The 24,520-nt window shown below is 44.9% G+C and overlaps 1 protein-coding gene across 4 annotated transcripts in view; it reads left to right on the top strand.

Annotated features, from left to right (window-relative positions):
* The window catches only part of znf423 (zinc finger protein 423), a 356,073-nt gene that overhangs the window by 126,563 nt on the left and 204,990 nt on the right, over positions 1 to 24,520 (top strand). Inside the window, exon 1 of one of the 4 annotated variants that reach the window (XM_055648400.1) lies at positions 954 to 1,372. The exons of the other annotated variants lie outside the window; for them this stretch is intronic. The gene's annotated coding sequence lies outside the window, so the exon portion shown is untranslated. Of the gene's footprint in view, positions 1 to 953; positions 1,373 to 24,520 lie in introns of those variants that run through there. 4 annotated transcript variants of the gene reach the window in all.

The raw sequence follows: 24,520 nt of genomic DNA, 5'->3' as shown, positions 1-24,520 counted from the left end.
ATTGATGCAGTTAGATTCATTTTCCCAGTTTGTTCCAGCTCGCTACAATGGGCTGCTTTTGACTTGTGTATATATTTTTCGCACTGAAAAGTCAAGTGTTAACAAATGCTTCTGTTAATTGTAACACAAAAAAAACCAGATCAAGCCCATTAAATGAAATGCTAAGTCAGTACACTTTTTCTTTTGACAGAAAGAAAATTAGTGAATAGCCCGTACTTTTGTAGAAATGTAATGGTGCACAAACTGAATCCCATTCAAATAAGCTTGCTCACTGCATTCGCTGCCAATTTCTCTTACTGCATGGATTTTTCATTTGAAAGCTGCCCTTAAGATACGTGAGCATGCACAGCTTTAAGTATTTAGCTGTGAAACCCGGTTAGAAATGAGAGCGTCCATGCCTCCATAGCTCTGTGCGGATTGACCTCCCTGGGGTCTCTGTGTCTGGCCCCTTGCTCACCATGCCATGAATACATTTACATCCGTCTCCAACCCGTCACCACGGTAGCTAATTCCTAGGAGCCCTCTGCCTTATTAAAGTCACAGATCACTTTCCAAGCTTAATACTGTCAGGGCAGGTAGAGCATAGTTCAGCTCATCTCGTGCAATCCTAGCTTTCATTAGTTTTTGATCTGCAGAGCTCTTCACAATAAGCCACGGGGTCGCCTACAGATTCCTTCAGTAAACCCTTGGCGCAGGTACAAGTGCCATCACAGCTGCATTGAACCTGCTGCAAGGCAGCTACGCTAGCTAGCGTCGGAGCGAGGGGGAGGCTGGGCTGCAACAAAAAAAAAAATGTTTTAATAAAAAAAAATCAACTGCGAGCTTGGAGGTTTCATTTAAAGAAAATATATTCTGGAAGTATGGGTTGTCTGCAGTATTATTTTCCTCCCCTGTTATAAAATATGGATGGTACCAGTTTCAGCTTTCGAGGCTAACTGGCAGAGCGGAGTGTCTCCGATGACTTGCCTTGTGCATGCACCTAAACACTTCAGTGAGCAATCTGTCAACATGTCAGCAACACATGTTTTGTAAAAAGCTTCCAGTGGGAGTAATGGCTCCCACCAGGACTCAGAAAATGCTTTGAATTCAGCAGATTTCTATTGCGGGTCTCCCCTGGGGTGTCTTTTACAATGCCTACATTTCAGAAATTTGAGCCAGAGAACCCTGGAGATTTCCTTTCATAATGCCTGAAAATGTAGGGTTATATTGTTGGAAGTCCCCATGGGGTCTTTATTAATACCTGAATTCTGAGGAACTGGAAATTACACAGGGCACTGCAGGGGCCTATATCCACACCAGGAAGAGGAGAAAAACTCTGTGGGGAGATTTTCTTCATGCAAGAGTGAAAGGGAAGAATTTGCCAAAGGACAAAGTGAGTGTGTGTTTGTGCGCTCTCTGTCTGTCTCTCTCTCTCTCTCTCTCTCTCTCTCTCTCTCTCTCATTCTCTCTCCCTCTCTTTCTCTCTCATTCTCTCTCTCTCTCTCTCTTTTTCTCTCTCTCTCTCTCTTTCTCTCTTTCTCACTCATTCTCTCTCTGTCTCTGTCTCATTCTCTCTCTCTTTCTCTCTCATTCTCCCTCTCTCTCCCTCTATTTCTCACTCATTCTCTCTCTCTCCCTCTCATTCTCTCTCCCGCTCTTTCTCGCTCCCTCTTTCCCTCCCATTCTCTCTCTCTCTCTCCCTCCATCGTCTGCTGTATCTGTTAGAACACAGGGGAAAGAAATCAGCTAAGTGAGAATTATTCTAATTTTTTAAATCGTCACTGTCTTTAAACTACTGGTGTTACAGTAAAAAAAAAATGTATTATACAAAGCTCGCAGGTATGTATGCTGCACAGGGCTGTGGAAATATGCATTCCAGTTGGCAGAAACAAACACAAGTCCAAAAGAGAGGAGACAGTTTAATAAAGTAGTTGATGTGGCCGTGTTTTTAAAAGAAAAGATTTTTTTTTAAAGCAGAGCAATAGAAAAGGCAACAAGAAAACGCTGTATTTATTTTTAGACAATAACTCTTGCAGCAGAAAGCCCCCTTCTCTAGAATTTTACTTCCTTTTTATTAGATTTTCAGCTTAGCTTTGTGTATACCTGAGGGAATTTGGGCAGCCGCTGGCAATCTCTTTCAGACACCCAATTACCCCTGACGTCAGTTCTGTCTCTCCCACCTCCCCTGGGTGCCTGGGTTTTTTTTTCCTTTTGTAACACTGTTAGCCGACTAGCAAAATGCCTGTTACTTTCTTGGCCAAAAAGGAAAAAAAAAAGGCTCGACTTTCCTTGGGTAACCGTATTGAAATCCAAAAAAAAACCTCCCAGACGAAAAAATAAATGTCAATAGCTGACCGCGCATTGATTTTGTTTAGTCACAGTGATATTTGAGCCCCTTCGGGGGAGAGGGGGGGGTGGAACGGGACTGAGAGCAGTGAAGTAGTTTACAAGAAAGATAATACTGCAAATTACTGGAGCCAGGCGAGTCTCCTGTGGAATTCTTGAGGGCACGTTAAACTTCTGCAGTACCAACAAATGTTGTGTGAATATGAATTTGTCCTTTTGTTCTCCGTTCTCTCAGAAAAGCCGGAGAGTTTTTTTTTTTTTTTTTTTAATGATGAGGCAGTGCTGACCGTAGTCGGAATTTGCAGGTCCACACTTTTGGCTCAGAAGTGAGAACCCTGACTGGGTAATGAACTCCCAGCGGAGGGTGGGAGTAATGCCGCGCTGTTTCCGCGCTTGGTTCCCAGGGACCGTGGAACAGCCGCACAGCCCACTCCTTGCCAAGCAGAGGTCTGTGCAAGCAGATAAAGGAGTGGGACTGTGGGACTTGCTGACAGCTGTGCTGGGCCAGCTTCGACTGGGAGAGTCTGATAAGGACTGTGCCCAGTAAAGGGACCCGACAGCTTTGTTTCGTCAGAAACCTGGTCGGAATATCGAAGGGGACTGCTATTTTGGGGATGGCAAAGGTAGCTGTTAATGAAGATAATTTTAATGTTCCTGGATATGTGTCAAAAAAAGAGATTTTTGTTTTTAACACACACACACACACACACACACACACACACACACACACACACACACACACACACACACACACACACACACACCCACACACACACACACACACACACACACACACACACACACACACACACACACACACTCACACTCACGCACACACACACACACACACACACACACACACACCCACACACACACACACCCGCCCACACTCACACACACACACACACACACACACACACACACACACACACACACACACACACACACACACACACACACACACACACACACACACCCACACAACCACACACACACACACACACACACACACACACACACACACACACTCACACTCACACACACTCACACACACACACCCACACACACACACACACACACACACACACACACACACACACACACACACACACACACACACACACACACACACACACTCACGTACACACACACACACACACACACACACACACACACACACACACACACACACACACACACACACACACACACACACACACACACACACACACACACACACACACACACACCCACACACTTCACTTTCCATTATGGAAGGAAACTGGAGCAGTCAATGTTGACATTGAACAGTGTTTAAGAAGGAACTGCAGATGCTGGAAAATCGTAGGTAGATAAAAATGCTGGGGAAACTCAGCGGGTGCAGCAGCATCTATGGAGCGAAGGAAATAGGCAGCGTTTCGTCCCGGGACGAAACGCTGCCTATTTCCTTCGCTCCATAGATGCTGCTGCACCCGCTAAGTTTCTCCAGTATTTTTGTCTACCAAAGATTCTATAGGAATCTGAGAGGTAACTTTTTCACACAAAGGGTGAAAGGTGGGTGTATGGAACGAGCTGCTGGAAGAGGTAGTTGAGGCTGGGACTGTCTTAAGAAGCAATTGGACAGGTAGATGGATAGCACAGATTTAGAGGGATATGGGCCAAACGCAGGCAAGTGGGACTAGTATAGATGGGACACGTTGCCTATTTCCTTCCTTCGGGTTTAGGCCCGAAACGTTGCCTATTTCCTTCGCTCCATAGATGCTGCTGCACCCGCTGAGTTTCTCCAGCATTTTTTTGTCTACCTTTGACATTGAACAGTGTTAGACCTTTGAATCGAAACAAAATCCTGACATTTTTGGAGTTGAAGTGCTATCCATAGGGCAAATGAGCAAAATTAAACAAGCAATTGTTGAATGCCTCGTTTAAGCACGGACTCCCAGCACTAGTGGATGACCTTGCTGTGATTTTATTGTATAAAAATGGCAATATGTTTAACTCCGCAATCCACAACCTACTTGAAGTACCGCCGCCAACACACCAACCTACAGATGAATAGAATATTTACACTTTAAAGTTATGCAAATAATTTATCACGCATTATTATGCGTTACCTCGTCTTTAAAGGGAAATCAACAGCTGCAAACAGTTGTATTAGTGATTTAGAGAAAGCTTCACATTTCATTAAATTTACAGGGAGGTGAAGTGTGATCAATTAGGCATTAAACACTAAAGAAAACCTTCATAGCTGGTGTTCCTTCTGAAAAATATATGAATTTATAAACAAATCTGACACCATTAGAGGTTATGCCAATATTTATTTTAAAATCTACTGAGAAAAATGGATTTTTGCCTGAGATGTGAATTCCCTTTGACAAAAGCACACACACCTTGGTCTTGGGGGAATCGTGGCTCCTTTAAGATTATAGCGTACTGAGGTTGAAGCTGCACAGTATCTCTGGTGTTAAAAGTAAGTTTAAGTCTGTCGAAAAATATTCCTCAATCCCTGAGCATTCAATTGCTGGATCAGCCAGGGGCCAAGTTTGATTCGCTGCCCATGGTGCGGTACCATGCATGAACTCTGGGTTTAACCAGAGAGGCTTACATTAAAAAAAAAAGCAGCCTCGGGTAACTAGATCTGTCCTTCCAGAGAAAGTCCTGGGGTGCTGCCAGAAGCAGTCCCTGAATGGCTTTCAGCAAACACTGCTGCCGACAATCCCCCAGCCAGTGGGCGGACCCCTCTCCCCGGGAGTCTTATTGGCAGGCAAGGCAAAGTAGTTTGATGAGACCTGGCACTGGCTCTGGAAACTGGGGCCACAGCAAGACAAAAAAAAAACAGTGGCCTTCAAAACTTTTATTCTTTTATACCTCTGCATGTCTTGGCGGATACGGACAATAATTAAAGGACCCCCCTGTTCCTCATTTTCCTTGGCTGTTCCTTTGATCTGCTTCATGTTGGGCTGCTATTTTTCATTGCTACCTTTTGTGTGTGTGTGTGTTTTTCTAAAACCAAGGTCCTTTGATGTAAGCTGTTTCTTTATTTCCTGAGCACAGAGTCTGCAGCTTGCTTTGTGTGTCGCACTGCTTTCACTAATAAAAAATGATTATCATCTGAATGGTTAAAGCGAGGGGAATCGGTCAGTTTGCATATACAGCGCCCTCCATAATGTTTGGGACAAAGACCCATCGTTTATTTATTTGTCTCTGTACTCCACAATTTGAGATTTGTAATAGGAAAAAAATCGCATAGAAAAAAATCCAAGTTGGCGATATGCAGAGTACTGCCCTGCCGACTACAAATTCAGAAGGCACATGTGGTTAAAGTGCACATTGTCAGATTTTAATAAAGGCTATTTTTATACATTTTGGTTTCACCATGTAGAAATTACAGCTGTGTTTATACATAGTCCCCCCCATTTCAGGGCACCATAATGTTTGGGACACATGGCTTCACAGGTGTTTGTAATTGCTCAGGTGTGTTTAATTGCCTCCTTAATGCAGGTATAAGAGAGCTCTCAGCACCTAGTCTTTCCTCCAGACTTTCCATCACCTTTGGAATCTTTTATTGCTGTTTATTAACATGAGGACCAAAGTTGTGCCAATGAGAGTCAAAGAAGCCATTATGAGACTGACAAACAAGAATAAAACTGTTAGAGACATCAACTAAACCTTAGGCTTAACAAAATCGACTGTTTGGAACATCATTAAGAAGAAAGAGAGCACTGGTGAGCTTACTAATCGCAAAGGGACTGGCAGGCCAAGGAAGACCTCCACAGCTGATGATAGAAGAATTCTCTTTATAATAAAGAAAAATCCCCCAACACCTGTCCGACAGATCAGAAACACTCTTCAGGAGTCGGGTGTGGATTTGTCAATGACCACTGTCCACAGAAGACTTCATGAACAGAAATACAGAGGCTACACTGCAAGATGCAAACTACTGGTTAGTCGCAAAAATAGGATGGCCAGGTTACAGTTTGCCAAGAAGTACTTAAAAGAGCAACCACAGTTCTGGAAAAAGGTTTTGTGGACAGATGAGATGAAAATTAACTTGGACAAAGACCCATCATTTATTTATTTGTCTCTGTCCTCCACAATTTGAGATTTGTAACAGAAAAAATCACATGTGGTTAAAGTGCACATTGTCAGATTTTAATAAAGGCCATTTTTATACATTTTGGTTCCACCATGTAGAAATTACAGCTGTGTTTATATATAGTCCCCCCATTTCAGAGCACCATAATGTTTTGGACACAGCAATGTCATGTAAATGAAAGTAGTCATGTTTAGTATTTTGTTGCATATCCTTTGCATGCAATGACAGCTTGAAGTCTGCAATTCATGGACATCATCAGTTGCTGGGTGTCTTCTCTGGTGATGCTCTGCCAGGCCTGTATTGCAGCCATCTTTAGCTTATGCTTGTTTTGGGGGCTAGTCCCCTTCAGTTTTCTCTTCAGCATATAAAAGGCATGCTCAATTGGGTTCAGATCGGGTGATTGACTTGGCCACTCAATAATTGACCATTTTTTAGTTTTGAAAAACTCCTTTGTTGCTTCAGCAGTATGTTTGGGATCATTGTCTTGCTGTAGAATGAACCGCCGGCCAATGAGTTTTGAGGCATTTGTTTGAAGTTGAGCAGATAGGATGTGTCTATACACTTCAGAATTCATTATGCTACTACCATCAGCAATTGTATCATCAATGAAGATAAGTGAGCCAGTACCTTCAGCAGCCATACATGCCCAGGCCATAACACCCCCACCATCGTGTTTCACAGACGAGGTGGTATGCTTTGGATCTTGGGCAGTTCCTTATCTCCTCCATACTTTGCTCTTACCATCACTCTGATTCAGTTAATCTTCGTCTCATCTGTCCACAAGACCTTTTTCCAGAACTGTGGTCATCTTTTAAGTACTTCCTGGCAAACTGTAACCTGGCCATCCTATTTTTGTGGCTAACCAGTGGTTCGCATCTTGCAGTGTAGCCTCTGTATTTCTGTACATAAAGTCTTCTGCAGACTGTGGTCATTGACAACTCCACACCTGACTCCTGAAGACTGTTTCTGATCTGTCGGACAGGTGTTTGGGGATTGTTCTTTATTACAGGGAGAAATCTTCTGTCATCAGCTGTGGAGGTCTTCCTTGGCCTGCCAGTCCCTTTGCGATTAGTAAGCTCACCAGTGTTCTCTTTCTTCTTAATGATGTTCCAAACAATTGATTTTGGTAAGCCTACGGTTTGGCTGATGTCTCTAACAGTTTTATTCTTGTTTCTCAGTCTCATAATGGCTTCTTTGACTTTCATTTACACAACTTTGGTCCTCATGTTGATAAACAGCAATAAAAGTTTCCAAAGGTCCTTCTGCAGTTGTACACAGCCTAGTGAGACCACACCTAGAGTATTGTGTGCAGTTTTGGTCTCCAAATTTGAGGAAGGACCTTCTTGCAATTGAGGAAGTACAGCGTAGGTTCACAAAGTTCATTCCCGGGATGGCGGGACTGTCATATGCTGAGAATGGAGCAGCTGGACTTGTACACTCTGGAGTTTAGAAGGATGAGAGGGTATCTTATTGAAACATTTAAGATTATTAAGGGTTTGACACGCTAGAGGCAGGAAACATGTTCCCGATGTTGGGGGAGTCCAGAATCAGTGGCCACAGTTTAAGAATAAGGGGTAAGCCATTTAGAACGGAGATGAGGAAGCACATTTTCTTACAGAGAGTTGTGAGTCTGTGGAATTCTCTCTCAGAGGGCAGTGGAGGCCGGTTCTCTGGTTACTTTCAGAGAGAGCTAGATAGGGCTTTTAACGATAGCGGAGTTTGGGATATGGGGAGAAGGGAAGAACGGGGTACTGATTGGGGATGATCAGCCATGATCACATTGAATGGCGGTGCTGGCTTGAAGGGCCGAATGGCCTACTCCTGCACCTACTGTCTATTGAAAGACGAGGTGCTGAGAGTTCTCTTATACCTGCATTAAGGAGGCAATTAAACACACCTGAGCAATTACAAACGCCTGTGAGGCCATGTGTCCCAAATATTATGGTGCCCTGAAATGGGGGGCTATGTGTAAACACAGCTGTAATTTCTACATGCTGAATCCAAAATGTGTTAAAATGGCCTTTATTAAAATTTGACAATGTGCACTTTAACCACATGTGGTTTTTTAAAAAAATTACAAATCTCAAATTGTGGAGTACAGAGGCAAATAAATAAACAATGGGTCTTTGTCCCAAACATTATGGAGGCACTGTAAAACGTCTAATTGTGGTTTACTCATAGTTAATCACGGGTATCGTAATTTACTATTGATAGCTGCGAAATGAAAAAGAAGAATGCATTTAATTCTTTGTGCAAGAGTATGGAGGGTGAATGATTATGGTAATCCTGATACTACAGAGGGGAAAGTCTGATAGATTAACATTACTATGCATTGCAAACATTTGAATCTGGCTGTGCTGTTGTCCAAGAGATAAGTGGTACAGTGGTTTGGTGAAACCACATGGTATTTCCTGTCGCTTAGAAAAAAGCCAGTGCGATCAATAGTTGAATCAATGTCATCTTGGGTCTGTGTTCGTACCGTGCCAATAAGCTAGTCGTGGCAACTGACCTTCACTTTGGTGTACTTGGCTTCCTGCTGTTCAGCCTAACTTGAACAGAGCCTTCCGCATCCTGTATTAGCAACTGATTGTCAGGAACAGGAAAGCTTCACTACCCACACAAAACTCCCTTACAATTGAAAAGCTGTGATTCGGAAAACTTGAGTAAGAAAGAACTGCAGGTGCTATTTTAAATCGAAGGTAGACACAAAATGCTGGAGGAACTCAGTGGGTGAGGCAGCATCTCTGGAGAGAAGGAATGGGCGACAATTCGGGCTGACTGGTGTCTGTGGAATTCTCTGCATCAGAGGGCGGTGGAAGCAGGTTCTCTGGATGCTTTCAAGAGAGAGCTAGATAGGGCTTTTAAAGATAGTGGAGTCAGGGGATATGGGAAGAAGGCAGGAACGGGGTATGATCTGTGGATGATCAGCCATGATCATATTGAATGGCTCGAAGGGCCGAAAGGCCTACTCCTGCACCTATTGTCTATTGTCAGGGGAGGGGGCAAGACAAAGATAGAATGTAGGCGGGGACAGTAAGACTAGTTGGAGAACTGGGAAGGGGATGGAGAGAGAAAGCAAGGGCTATCTGAAGTTAGAGAAGTCAATGTTCATACTTTTTGGAAAACTTGTTGTTTTCAGAGGCAAAAAACAGATACTATTGTTTCAGGGGAAAATGTTGATTTTTTTTTGGGGATGGAAAAGTCTAAAAAATGGGCAGCATTGAGTTGAGGCATTTTTAGCCGGTCTCCCGATTGTGTTGCTATTGATTGGCTTTGCCATTTTTAAAATAAATAATCACACAAAGTCTGAAGAAGGATTTCGATCTGTAACGACACCTATCCATGTCCTCCAGAACTATGGTGATACAGCATGGAAACAGGCCCATCGGCCCAACTTGCCCACATTGACCAACATATCTCATCTACACTAGTCCCACCTGCCTGCCTTCGGCCCATATCGCTCCAAACCTACCCTATCCATGTACCTGCCCAAATGTTTCTTAAACGTTGCGAATTCCAGAATTCAACTTTGAAATGATCACCATCTGCCTCGGTTGGGATTCGAACCCAGGTCCCCAGTACCTTGCCCTGAGCTAGCTAGTTTATTAATCCTGTGACAATACGACTGCTCCATCGCTTACCCCCTTTTCAGTTTCCCCAGCACTTTGTGTTCCGTGCAAGATTTCAGCATCAGCCGTTCTTGCACAGTGGAGCAGCTGGTAGAGTCACTGCCTCACAGCGCCAGAGACCTGGGTTCGATCCTGACCTCGGCTGCTGCCTTTATGGAATCTACTACATATTCCCCCTTTGACCTCCGGGTGCTCTAGTTTCCTCCCGCCTCCCAAAGACGGGTAGGTTAATTGGCTTCTGTAAATTATCCCTAGTGTGCGGGGAGTGGTTGTGAAAGTGGGATAACAGAACTAGTGTGAACGGGTGATCGATGGTTGGCATGGACTTAGTGGGCTGAAGAACCTGTTGCCATGCTGTATCTCCATGCTGATGCACAAAGTACCGGTGTTTAAACCCTCAACATAATCTAGATCTGCCCCAGATACTGTTAAATGTGTCAAACGTGGGGAATAAATGAGGGCCAGACCTTGTAATTGCTGGGGGGGTCCCGCAGTCTGTTGTTGTACTAAGGTCAGTCAACCAAAATCTTAGATGTTGATGTGAGGAACTGCAGATGCTGGGATCTTGAGCAAAACACAAAGTGCTGGAAGACTGCAACGGGTCAGGCTGCATCTGTGCAGGGAATGGATAGGCGGTGGTTTGGATCGGGACCTGCTTTCATACTGCCTCTCTCCCCATCCCTTCCCAGTTCTCCCACCATTCTTACTGTCTCCGACTACATTTTCTCTCTCTTTGCTTTGTTGTCGTTGCCTTCTCCCAGCTAACAATGATCTATTCTACATTTTCATTGATCTCCATTCCCCATGTCCTACTTCACACCTTACACTTCCTTATCTATGTATCTCCCTCTCTCCTGTCATCAGTCTGAAGAAGGGTGTCGACCCGAAACGTCACCCATTCCTTCTTTCCAGAAATGCTGCCTGTCCCGCTGAGTTACTTCAGCATTTTGTGTCTTTCTCGGTTAAAACCAGCATCTGAACTTCGTTCCTGCACATTTAGATAAATGGTTCACAATTAGCACAACAAGATTGGAAATGCATCTGATTGGCATCGATCCTTCAGGAAAAAGTGATTCTTCAATACAATACGGTTTTATTCGACACTTCCCATTCTTCTTCCCATTCTCAATATCTGTGAGCCCTCTGTGTTTTTTTGGTTGGGACGAAGTGTTTGAATGAACCTTATAGTTTAAGTTTATGTGAATATTGGCCTCTTGCTCACTGCCATACCACCAGGGGCGCTGCACAATTGGCAGCCCCGCCAACAGTCTGTCTGGTTTTCCGTCTTTTAAAACAATTTGTTAGTGTGTGTTAAAAGTTTGTGTAAATGCCCCCCCGGTTTGTTTAATGTGGGGGGAGGGGGGAGGGGGAAACTTATGTTCAGTTTCTTATCTTGCTGGAGATGCGATTAATGTTTGGGTCGCGTTCCCCGGTTGCTCTGCGGCCTGCCATCGATGGAGCTGGAGGCCTCCTCGGACTCACTTGAGCCCCACCGCGGGCCGTGGATTTAACATGGGAGCTGATCCCTTGCACGCACGGGATCGCACGCGGCCTGCGGACTTACCATCACGATCTTGTAGTCTCGGGAGAGGCCGAGTCGGGAGCTCCAACGACGCAGAGGTTCGACCAGCCCCGACTCGGGGTCCGATCGCCAGCGCGGGGGAGCCGACATCCCTCCGATGCAGGAGCTGATCGCCTCGATGCGGGGGGCCCAAAGGGAGCCAAGATCGTCCCGTCAACGGAGAGCTCAAGGCCCCCGACCGCGGGAGAGCGTAGAAGGGAAGAGATTGAACTTTTTTTTCACATTCCATCACAGTGAGGAATGTGGAGGAGTCACTGTGGTGGATGTTTATGTTAAAATGTGTTTTGTGTGTTACGTTGCTTTTTATTTGTATGACTGACTTGGCAAAAGATCTTCGGTTTCCTCCCACAATCCAAAGACGTACAGGTTTGTAGATTAATTGGCTTGGTAAAGGTAATAATTGTCCCACACAAAAAGTGGGTGTAGGATAGTGTTAATGTGCGGGGATCGCTGGTCGGTGCGGACCCGGTGCACCGAAGGGCCCGTTTCCACACTGTTTCTCTAAACTAAACTGAACTAAATGCATCTTTGAACAAATAAAACTCAGGACAATCAACCATGATCACATTGATTGGCGGTGCTTGCTGGAAGGGCTGAATGGCCTCCTCCTGCTCCAATTTTCTGTTTCTATGATTCTAATTTATAAAAATCAGTTTTTCAGGTCCAGAGAGTTTGTTCAGCAGCAAATAAAATTTGGAAAGTCCCTAAAACTCAGTTAAGCACTCGAAGGCTTAATATTTCCAAACAGCTCTGTGTTTGGAAAGAAATGAAGTTCACCTAAAGTGAAAGTAATTTGATTCGATCTGCATGATGTGCCGTGGTGCATCCTGTGTCGGGGTGGGGTATCGCTGGTTGTGGCTGTCATATTTACACTTTTAACGCTGCATTGGCAGAGGCCACATGTTGCTATCAGATTTACACAACAATTATTTTGACCGCAAGCTGATCTGCCATCATTGCGATCGCAAATTCCTGCCGATTGCACTTTTGTTCAATTTGAGTCGGCTTTGTTCAAATTGGGGCGGAACATTGGCGCAGCGGGTAGAGCTGTTGCCTTGCAGCTCCGGAGACCCGGGTTCGATCCCGACTACGGGTGCTGTCTGTACGGAGTTTGTATGTTCTCCCTGTGACCACGTGGGTTTTCTCTGGGTGCTCCAGTTTCCTCCCACACTCCCAAAGATGTGTGGCGTTGTAGGTTAATGGCCCTCTGAAAATTGTCCCTAGTGTGTAGGGAGTGGATGAGAAAGTGGATTAACATAGAACTCGCGTGAATGGGTGATCGGTGGTCAGCATGGGGCTTAGTGGGACGAAGGGCCTGTTTCCATGCTTTCTCACCAAACTAAACTAAACCCTCTGCTATGACATCCTTTCCGTAATGTGACCAGAAATATACCCTGTATTCTAGCTTTGTCCTAATTATTGGTACATACAATTTGAACATGACAATAGACAATAGGTGCAGCAGGAGGCCATTCGGCCCTTCGAGCCAGCGCCGCCATTCAATGTGATCAAGGCTGATCATCCCCAATCAGTACCCCGTTCCTGCCTTCCCCCCATATCCCCTGACTCCGCTATCTTTAAGAGCCCTATCTAGCTCTCTCTTGAAAGCATCCAGAGAACCCCCGTACAATGGCCTGTTCCCTTTATCATCATTACTTTTTTGCATATCTTTCATTCATTTGTTCTATATCTCTCTCTACATCACCGTCTATATCTCTCGTTTCCCTTTCCCCCGACTCTCAGTCTGAAGAAGGGTCCCGACCCGAAACGTTACCCGTTCCTTTTCTCCAGAGATGGCGCCTGTACCGCTGAGTCACTACAGCTTTTTGTGTCTGTCTCTATGCTCTTGTACCCAATGCATTGAAGCAAAGTATTTAGTTTGCTGCATTATCCACCTGTCCTGTTACCTTCACTGGTAGACAAAAGTGCTGGAGAAACTCAGCGGGTGCAGCTGCATCTATGGAGCGAAGGAAATAGGCAACGTTTCGGCACGAAACGTTGCCTATTTCCTTCGCTCAATAGATGCTGCTACACCTGCTGAGTTTCTCCAGCGCTTTTGTCTACCAAAGGGTTTCGGCCCGAAACGTTGCCTATTTCCTTCGCTCCATAGATGCTGCTGCACCCGCTGAGTTTCTCCAGCACTTTTGTCTACCTTCGATTTTCCAGCATCTGCAGTTCCTTCTTAAACACTGTTACCTTCACTCCTTTGTCACTATGGACTTCATGCTCCATCAATATCTAAACATCTCACTGTTTGTACATATCATTCTGGGTTCCCTTGTGCTCACGTTACAGATAAATTACCCCAGTATGAATCAAGTTGCCGCTTTCTAGCTCACCTTCAAAGTTGCAGCGAATTGTGGACGCAGCCCAGACCATCATAGAAACATAGAAATTAGGTGCAGGAGTAGGCCATTCGTCCCTTCGAGCCTGCACCGCCATTCGATATGATCATGGCTGATCATCCAACTCAGTATCCTGTACCTGCCTTCTCTCCCATACCCCCTGATCCCCTTAGCCACAAGGGCCACATCTAACTCCCTCTTAAATATAGCCAATGAACTGGCCTCAACTACCCTCTCTGGCAGAGAGTTCCAGAGATTCACCACTCTCTGTGTGAAAAAAGTTCTTCTCATCTCGTTTTAAAGGATTTCCCCCTTGTCCTGGACTTCCCTAACATCTGGAACAATCTTCCTGCATCTAGCCTGTCCAACCCCTTAAGAATTTTGTAAGTTTCTATAAGATCCCCTCTCAATCTCCTAATTTCTAGAGAGTATAAACCAAGTCTATCCAGTCTTTCTTCATAAGACAGTCCTGACATCCCAGGAATCAGTCTGGTGAACCGTCTCTGCACTCCCTCTATGGCAGACAAACCAACCTCCCTTCTACTGTCCCATCTACACCTCACGCTGCCTCGGCAAGGCCTGCAGCATCATCAAGGACCAGTCGCACTCTGGCCACTCCCTCTTCTCCCGTCTCCCATCAGGCAAGAGGTACAGAAGTTGAAAACTCACTCCTCCAGATTCAGGGACAGTCTCTTCCCAGCTGTTATCAAGGAACTGAATCATCCTACCACGACCAGAGAGCAGCGCTGAACTACTATCTACCTCATTGGTGAACCTTGGACTGTCCTTGATCGGACTTTGCTGGCTTAACCTTGCGCTAAACGTTATTCCCTTATCTTGTATGTGTACACTGTAAACGGCTCAAATTTAATGTCTTGTATTTTCAATTGTATTGTCTTTCTGCTGACTGGATAGCACGCAACAAAAGCTTTTCACTGTATCCCGGTACACATGACAATAAACTAAACTGAACTGAACAGAACCTGACTAAGGTACTGGTGCATTTGATACAATTTTCTGCTGCTGCCAGTTTTCATCTCATCTGCAAACATCTTGATTGGGACTTCCACTTTTAGATGTAAACATGATATAGAGCACAAATGCTTGCTCTCTTGAACTGAGCCCTGCACATGCTCATTGTAAGTCAAAGTCAAAGTATCCTTTATTGTCATTCAGTCCCTTCAGTCTGAATGACATTACGAACCCTGCAGACATAACACAGAATAAAATAACAGAACACACAATGAACACAGTTTAACATCCACCACAGTGAGTCTACCAGGCACCTTCTCACTGTGATGGAAGGCAAAAGTCTTAAAGTCTTTGTCTCTTCCCTCCTTGTTCTCCCTCTGCGTGCGTGTACCTAAAGCAGGAGTAAATTGGGCAAATGTTGCTGCTCCTACTAGGACCAGCAGCGGTGTGGAGCGTTGATGTTGCCTAGGTTGTGGGTCTTGCTCCAGAAGATGGCGTAGTTCTTCTGTGGCTTCCTTCCCAGGGAACCTCTTTCGCTGGGACCCTTCACCAAAGTTGGCTGCATCAGACATCTTGCTTGCGATGGTAACGAGGTCCTGGTACTTTTCAGAATTTGGGATTGTAGCAATACAGAACGGAGTAGCCTTGGTGAAATTACACCCTGCACATTAACGAGAGAGGATACATCAAAGAATGAGCAGCTCATGGAACTTCAATGGGTATTACGAAGAAAGAGAAAACAATTTTAAGCTCTAGTGGTTGTCCGTGGTGGAAGGAACTGCAGATGCTGGTTTAAACCGAAGGTAGACACACAAATGCTGGAGTAACTCAGCGGGACAGGCAGCATCTCTGGAGAGAAGGAATGGGTGACGTTTCGGGTCGAGACCCTTCTTCGGGAAACTTTACCATTCCTTCTCTCCAGAGATGCTGCCTGTCCCGCTGAGTTACTCCAGCCTTTTGTGTCTATCTGTGGTTGTCCGTGGCTTCACTGAAGTGCCAGGTTGCAAACACGAGGGATTCGAGAAGCAGTTCAGTTTAGTTTATATGTCACGTGTATCGAGGTGCAGTGAAAAGCCTTTTTTGTTGCGTGCTAACCAGCCACCAGAAAGACAATACACAATTACAATCGAGCCATCGACAGTGTACAGATACATGATAAAGGGAATAACATTTAGACAATAGGCAATAGACAATAGGTGCAGGAGGAGGCCATTTGGCCCTTCGAGCCAGCACCGCCATTCAATGTGATCACGGCTGATCATCCCCAATCAGTACCCCGTTCCTGCCGCCTCCCCATATCGCCGCTATTTTTAAGAGCCCTATCTAGCTCTCTCTTGAAAGCATCCAGAGAACCTGCCTCCACTGCGCTCTGAGGCAAGGAATTCCACAGACTCACCACTCCCTGTGAGAAAAAGTGTTTCCTCATCTCTGTTCTAAATGGCTTACTCCTTATTCTTAAACTGTGGCCCCTGGTTCTGGACTCCACCAACATCGGGAACATGTTTCCTGCCTCTAGCGCGTCCAAACCCTTAATAATCTTATATGTTTCAATGAGATTTCCTCTCATCCGTCTAAACTCCAGAGTGTACAAGCCCAGCTGCTCCATTCTCTCAGCATATGACAGTCCCGCCATCCCGGGAATTTACCTTGCAAACCTACGCTGCACTCCCTCAATAGCAAGTGCAAGTTAAAGCCAGCCAAGGAGCCAATGGAGGAAAGATGGTTCCTTTAATGACACATCTAAATTGGGATAAATCAGCTTGTGTCTGAAAAGGAGGTGTTTTCTGTAGTGTATTGTGGATGTCCCTGAACATAGGAAAATAATATTTAAGAAGGAACTGCAGATGCTGGAAAAATGGAAGGTAGATAAAAGTTCTGGAGAAACTCAGTGGGTGAGGCAGCATCTATGGAGCGAAGGAATAGGTGACGTTTTTGGTCGAGACCCAAAGAAATGTGTGGGAAGAAACTGCAGTTGCTCGTTTACACCGAAGATAAGTGTTGGAGTAACTCAGCGGGACAGGCAACATCTCTGGGAGAGAAGGAATGGATGATGTTTTGGGTCGAGACCCTTCTTCAGACTGAGAGTCAAGGGGGAGAGAAACTAGAGATATGGAAGGGTAAGGTGTGAAAACGACAGATTAAAGCAAAGGGTCTCGAGAAATGCTGGAGAAACTCAGTAGGTGAGGCAGCATCTATGGAGCGAAGGAATAGGTGACGTTTCGGGTCGAGACCCTTCCGGGTCTCGACCCGAAACGTCACCTATTCCTTCGCTCCATAGATGCTGCCTCAACCGCTGAGTTTCTCCAGCATTTTTATCTATTGAAAATTAATAAGTTGTATTAAATTTAAAGTGACTCAAGACTGCACAGTTAATATTCCAACCATGCATTGAACAAATATTTAATAGCAGTTGTGCTATGATTGACTTTAATGTGCAACTTGAATGGGAAGAATGAAACAGAATTGTGAAATAAAAAACTGCTCGGGAATTAAACAAATATTTTCTGTTTGCCTTCAGAGAAGTAATGGATTCCTGCAGTTTTGTGTGAAGAAGGATCTCAAAGAAATTAGAACGGATAAAATATTAGATCGGGATTTGAAAGGCTAAAAATTCCTCAGAATTTCCTCAAAATTCCTCAGAATTTTCTCAAAATTCCTGGAGTTTTTGGAGCAGGAATCTATGGAAATGATGTGTAGGAAGGAACTTCTTCAGTCTGCAGAAGGGTCTCGAACCCGAAACGTCACCCATTCCTTCTCTCCTGAGATGCTGCCGGTCCCGCTGAGTTACTCCAGCATTTTGATTTGAACCAGCATCTGCAGTTCTTTCCCACACAAGGAACTGCAGATGCTGGTTTAAACCGAAGATGGACACAAAAGCCTGGAGTAACCCGGTGGGTCAGGCAGCATCTCTGGAGACCCGAAACGTCACCTGTTCCTTTTCTCCAGAGATGCTATCCGACCCGCTGAGTTACTCCAGATTTTTGTGTCTGTGGAAATTATAATATACTTGTCATTTTCCAAAACTTTTCTCGAAAAGTTCCCACAGTTTGGAAGTTGGCAAATATAACCCATTATTTAAGAAGGAGAACACATGTTTCTCCAGCACTTTGTCTACCTCTGAATTTCCAGCATCTGCAGTTGTTTCTTAAACACATCAGTAGCAACGGAACTATTAGTATTTGTTATTAAGGCAGCGGTAACAGGGCACATAGAAAATGATAATAGGATAGTTTTGAGATAGGTTGAATAAGTTAGGTCTTTATTCTCTGGAGCGCAGAAGGTTAAGGGGGGACTTGATAGAGGTCTTTAAAATTGAGAGGGATAGACAGAGTTGATGTGGACAAGCTTTTCCCTTTGAGAATAGGGAAGATTCAAACAAGAGGACATGACTTCAGAATTAAGGGACAGAAGTTTAGGGGTAACATGAGGGGGAACTTCTTTACTCAGAGAGTGGTAGCGGTGTGTTGAGCTTCCAGTGGAAGTTTGGAGGCCTCTGATTTTATCATTTAAAAAAATGCATAGGCCTTCTTGAAAGGGAATGGAGGGTTATGGTACGAGTGCAGGCAGGTGGGACTAAGGGGAAAAAAAGTTGTTCGGCATTGTAGGGCCGAGATGGCCTGTTTCCGTGCTGTAATTGTTATATGGTTATATGATATGGTGGAGTCAAAGTGGGTTTGTGTAAAGGATATTTGACAAATCAGTTGGAACTTCTTGAGATAGCAGCTTGCAGCAGATACCCAGCAAAGGTGAGGTATTTGGATTGTCAGGTGGCCTTTGATGAGATACCACACTAGAGATGATGAATCAGAATAAGAATGCATGGCATTAGGAATAAAATACTATTGTGTAGACTTTTTCAGACTGAGAGCCTTTCCCCTCATCCATTCCTTCTCTCCAGAGATGCTGCGTTACTCCAGGTTTTTGTGTCTATCTTCGGTTTAAACCAGCATCTGCAGTTCCTCCTTACCTATTGCATAGATTCGGGAAGCTGATGTACCTGGCTTTCTTTGCAAGGAATAGTGCAGGTATTGGAATAGAATTGTACATGTTTTTTTTGCAAGTTTGCGATTATAATCTGGGTACAGGCACAGAGAAAGAGAATTGTACAATGGACACCAGAATAAGCTTTAAGAACGAACTGCAGATGCTGGAAAAATCTAAGGTAGACCAAAATGGGGGGAGGGGGGGGGGGAGAAGAAAGGAAGAGACGGAGACACTGTTTCCGCCGCTTCCCCCCATCCCCACATCAGTCTGAAGAAACGTCACCTATGCCTTCGCTCCACAGATGCTGCCTCACCCGCTGAGGAGTAAGTCATTTAGAACGGAGACGATGAAACACTTTTTCACACAGAGAGTGGTAAGTCTGTGGAATTCTCTGCCTCAGAGCGCGGTGGAGGCCGGTTTTCTGGATGCTTTCAAGAGAGAGCTAGATAGGGCTCTTAAAGATAGCGGAGTCAGGGGATATGGGGAGAAGGCAGGAATGGGGTACTGATTGAGGATGATCAGCCATGATCACATTCAATGGCGGTGCTGGCTCGAAGGGCCGAATGGCCTCCTCCTGCACCTATTGTCTTTTGTCTATTGATGATTTTTTTTTCATCACTGGCATTATTTGCCCTCAAAGATTTTGATTATTATTATTTCATTTTTGGTGCGTTAACACCTCTGAGGTAGCTGTCATTTATTGGTGATATAGAGACGGACTATTCCTGGTCCTGTTAATATTGTTGTTCCTGTAAAATGGTGTATGGGCATGGGGAGTCTGTTCTTGCATTTTATTTTTTATTTCTCAGGGGATGCATTTCATTTCAGCCTGTCATCCGCTGAAATAGCTCGTTCGAGGCCAAGTACTGAACGCATGTAGGCAGGGATTTTGCTCTGCATCTGTTGTCCATGGTGGGGCTGAGATTATAAACTGTTTCATGGAAGTCAGATCGGAGCGTCAGTCTTATCCCTGCTCTATGCCCCGACACAATGGGACCCAGCATCTAGATTCTCATTCTCACGCCCTGATGTAAATGCAAAATGCTGGAGTAACTAACTCAGTGGCCATTTAACTGAGTATCACCTATAAATGATGGCAGTATAATCGCTAACTCAATCTGTGAGTTGTCGCAAAGTCACTTTCTATGGGGTCAAAGTCATCTTGTCGGTCAATATCTGATTGTGTTGGAAGGAAAAATCACATGCCGTTTATTTTTCAATATTAGTGCCACTTGGAGTGGCTCTGGTACTGGGGGCCAGTTTTATAGCTGCCTAAAATGACACTGCAACAGAAGGCTGTGTCTGAACCAAATATTTGGATTGGGAAAAATTAGAAATAGACATCATTATCTTTGCATTATTAATCTGGGGAGTAAAGGCACACATTAGGAATATTTTAAAAATTGCATTTACTTCTGAACTGAGTCCATGCACTTTGATTACTAAATGGCTAATTTCGCTGGCATAGAAACTGTCCTTGTACAATATCAGTGGGTTCAGTTTAGGATTTTTACGATACCAGATTCTTCACAATACGCAGTGTGTATTTCACGATGTGTTCTTAGACACTTTCCCTGCAAGTTTAGTGTAGTTTTGGTTTAGTTTACCGCGCAGAAACAGGCTCTTCATCCCACCGAGGCCGCGCCCGCCAGCGACCCCCGTACATTAACACTATCCTACACGCACGAGGGACGATTTACACATACACCAAGCCAATCAACCTACATACCTGTATGTCTTTTGTGTGTGCGAAAACCAACCTGCGTGGGTTTTCTTCGAGATATAGTCAGAGAGTGATACTGTGTGGAAACAGTCCCAACTAGCCCACACCGGCCAACAGGTCCCAGCTACACTAGTCCCACCTGTCTGTGTTTGGTCCATATCCCTCCAAACCTATCCTATAAAGATCATTGTAGGAAACAGAAATCTATAGATGCAAAGATCTGGCCTGTACACTCGTATTTTGTACATCTCCGGTTTCCTCCCACACTCCAAAGAAGTTGTCCCGAGTGGGTGTAGGATGGTGTTAATGTGCGGGGATCGTGGTCAGCACGGACACCATGGGCCGAAGGGCCTGATTCAGCGCTGTATCTCTAAACTACACTAAAACTAAACTAAACTAAATCTTGGAGGAAACCCCACGCAGGTCACGGGGAGAACATTCAAACTCCGTACCAACAGCACCTGTAGTGGGGATGGAACCCGGGTCTCCGGCGCTGCAAGTAATGTAAGGCAGCAACTCTACCGCTGTGCCACCGTGCTGCCCACTAAGTCTGCGCGGCAGCGAGGTCCAACACATTCCCCAAGCCACACACTTTGTTGTAATCCTGACAGGGTCTCGGCCCGAAACGTTACCTATCTCCTTCGCTCCATAGATGCTGCTGCACCCGCTGAGTTTCTCCAGCATTTTTGTGTACCTTCGATTTTCCAGCATCTGCAGTTCCTCCTTGAACAACTGTCTCACACTTTTTTTTAATGGTTCCGTGTTCAGAATTTGTAAAAGGAGCAGCAGGGAGGTCGAATTCTCACGGAACTTTTGACAGTGTGTTTCCAGATCTGCAGCAGATTTGCTATTCTATCCCTGAAACTTAAAAACCTGTTATTAATATAACATTTTAGGTCTTGGCTACATGTTAATGTCCAGCCCAACCCATCACTTGAAATCCACGTCATTCTGTCCTTGATTTTAATCCTCCATGAATATAGTGTGAAAAATATACATCTTCTAGATGCGCTGGGACGCATCCTCAGTGATATGACCGGGGGTCATCACAACATCAGACACCCTCGCCCAGGCGACCCAGCCGGGGTTGATCAGGCCCCGACTTGCGTCCCAGCAGCAACCGCCCACGGATCAGCCATCTTAGTAACTACTCTGCAGGGTTTGGGAGACTCTAGTGCGTGGAGGGACTGGGCTCTGTGGGGTGAGTCCAGGCCGGGCTCCTCCTGCGTCTCACCTGGTCGCTGCACCTCTTTCAGATTCTACAGGTGCACAGTAGAGAGCATGCTGACCGGTTGCATCATGGCTTGGTTCGGCAACTTGAGCGCCCTGGAGTGGAAAAGACTACAAAAAGTAGTAAACACTGCCCAGTCCATCATCGGCTCTGACCTTCCTTCCATCAAGGGGATCTATCGCAGTTGCTGCCTCAAAAAGGCTGGCAGTATCATCAAGGACCCACACCATCCTGGCCACACACTCATCTCTCTACTACCTTCAGGTAGAAGGTACAGGAGCCTGAATTCTGCAACGACCAGGTTCAGGAATAGATACTTCCCACAGCCATCAGGCTATTAAACATGGCTCGGACAAAACTCTGAATATTAATAGCCCATTATCTGTTATTTGCACTTTATCAGTTTATTTATTCATGTGTGTATATACGTATATAATGGTATATGGACACACTGATCTGTTCTGTATTCATGCCTGTTATGTTCTGTTGTGCTGAAGCAAAGCAAGAATGTCATTGTCCTATCAGGGACACATGACAATAAACTCTCTTGAATCTTGATTCAGTTGCTAAATATTTGTGTCTGCCCCCTCCCTCTAAAGGAGGGCTATCTATGAGCACAAAGCAATATATGAGTTGGTGGTGAAGGGGGCTGGGTTGTCACTAATGATGCAGTTTGCAATGATTTTCCTTCTTGCATTTTGGTATGTGATTTTGTTTAATCACACAGCCCAGGTGGCAGTCTGTGAACAAAAAGCACCTTTGGGAAATAATTCTCCCTAATACCACCACACATTCCTGATGTGTTCCTGAAATATAGCCGGACTCAGCGTCTCGGGGGGACAGGGCCATCCCGGGGGAGTCTGGACCCTTCCTTCTTCGTGGGCCAATAATGAGGAACTCCGATGCATTTATAAAAACGGGGAGATTATGTTTCAGCTGCAGGAATAAATCATTCTCGGAGCAAGACTACCTTATTGTAAAACTGAGGCCACGGATACAGCGCTGAAAAACTTTACGCAGCAGATGAAAGTATTGGGAAGTATTTTGCCCTATATTTGGTAAACGTAAAATGATATTCATTTTTTCTTGTTTAAGAAGGAACTGCAGATGCTGGGAAAGCGAAGGTAGACAAAAAATGCTGGAGAAACTCAGCGGGTGAGGCAGCATCTATGGAGCGAAGGAATAGGCGACGTTTCGGGTCGAGACCCTTCTTCTCGAAGGAATAGGTGACGTTTCGGGTCGAGGCCCTTCTTGAAGGAATAGGCGACGTTTCGGGTCGAGACCCTTCTTCTTGAAGGAATAGGCGACGTTTCGGGTCGAGACCCTTCTTCTTGAAGGAATAGGCGACGTTTCGGGTCGAGACCCTTCTTCTCGAAGGAATAGGTGACGTTTCGGGTCGAGACCCTTCTTCTCGAAGGAATAGGCGACGTTTCGGGTCGAGACCCTTCCGGGTCTTGACCCGAAACGTCACCTATTCCTTCGCTCCATAGATGCTGCCTCACCCGCTGAGTTTCTCCAGCATTTTTGTCTACCTTCGATTTTTTTTCAGCGTCTACAGTTCTTTCTCAAAAACTGCCAGTCAATGGCACACTCTTTGCTTCATGGAAGATGCACAAAATCCTAAAACCACATGAAACACAGAGGTTGGAGAATATATTCCGTCACTAAGCAGGTGAACGGTTCAATAGCAAAGGACACAAAGTGCTGGAGTAACTCAGCAGGTCAGGCAGCACATCTTGAGAACTGCAATTCTATGTTTTTGCACGTCCAAGCTCTGCAAAGAGTCACCCCAGTTAGACATCTCACATTAAACACATTTAATTAATAGATACCGTTTCAGATGTGGGTCAGCATTTGGTTCTGCACGGCCTATCTTGATAAATAATCTTGAAGCATAGTGCAGGAAGGAGCTACAGTTGCCGGTTTACACTCGAAGACAGCCACAAAATTGCTGGGGTGACTCAGCGGGCCAGGCAGCATCTCTGGAGGGGAAGGGATGGGCGAATAGAAGAAAACGTCACCCATTTCCTTCTATTTGGAGATGCTGCCCGTCCCGCTGAGCCACTCCGGGCATTTTGTGTCTTATCTTGCGTACGTACCCGGGCCGTTCTTTGGAAAGCGAACCCGCATGTCACACACACGTGACCAGGCGTCATCACGTTGAATAGATTCTTGCGAGAGACCAATTTTATTCATTGCCATTTTCCTACCGACAGAACTATATAATGCGTGTCTGCCGAAGATATGAACATTCTAGTTTTAAAAAAAAAATTCACATCAGAGACACACACGTGGCCGGTCCTATTTGACCTCTCTGACCCTAAACAAACAATGTCAGCATTGTTACATAAAAATTTCACTTGATAACTTCGGGAAAAAAAATTAAGAATGATATGTGCAGTGCACGAAACAATATGCCTGTAATGCTTTCAGAATTAGAAAAGATGGATTCCACAATTTTTCATGTGCCTGGTCACACACGTGACCAAGCGTGGGCCATCTGATTGACACATGTTGCCCAACAACATTACAGCAGCATCTCTCATCCCTTTTCCCTGAAATATAAATCTTGAAGAATATTTGGCACAAATCTGCAGTTTCAATATTAAATCATTCAAATGCAATATATAAGTGGG

This window comes from Leucoraja erinacea, chromosome 17 (assembly GCF_028641065.1).
Source record: "Leucoraja erinacea ecotype New England chromosome 17, Leri_hhj_1, whole genome shotgun sequence".
Taxonomy (NCBI): domain Eukaryota; kingdom Metazoa; phylum Chordata; class Chondrichthyes; order Rajiformes; family Rajidae; genus Leucoraja; species Leucoraja erinaceus.
This window is presented reverse-complemented; position numbering and strand designations above follow the sequence as displayed.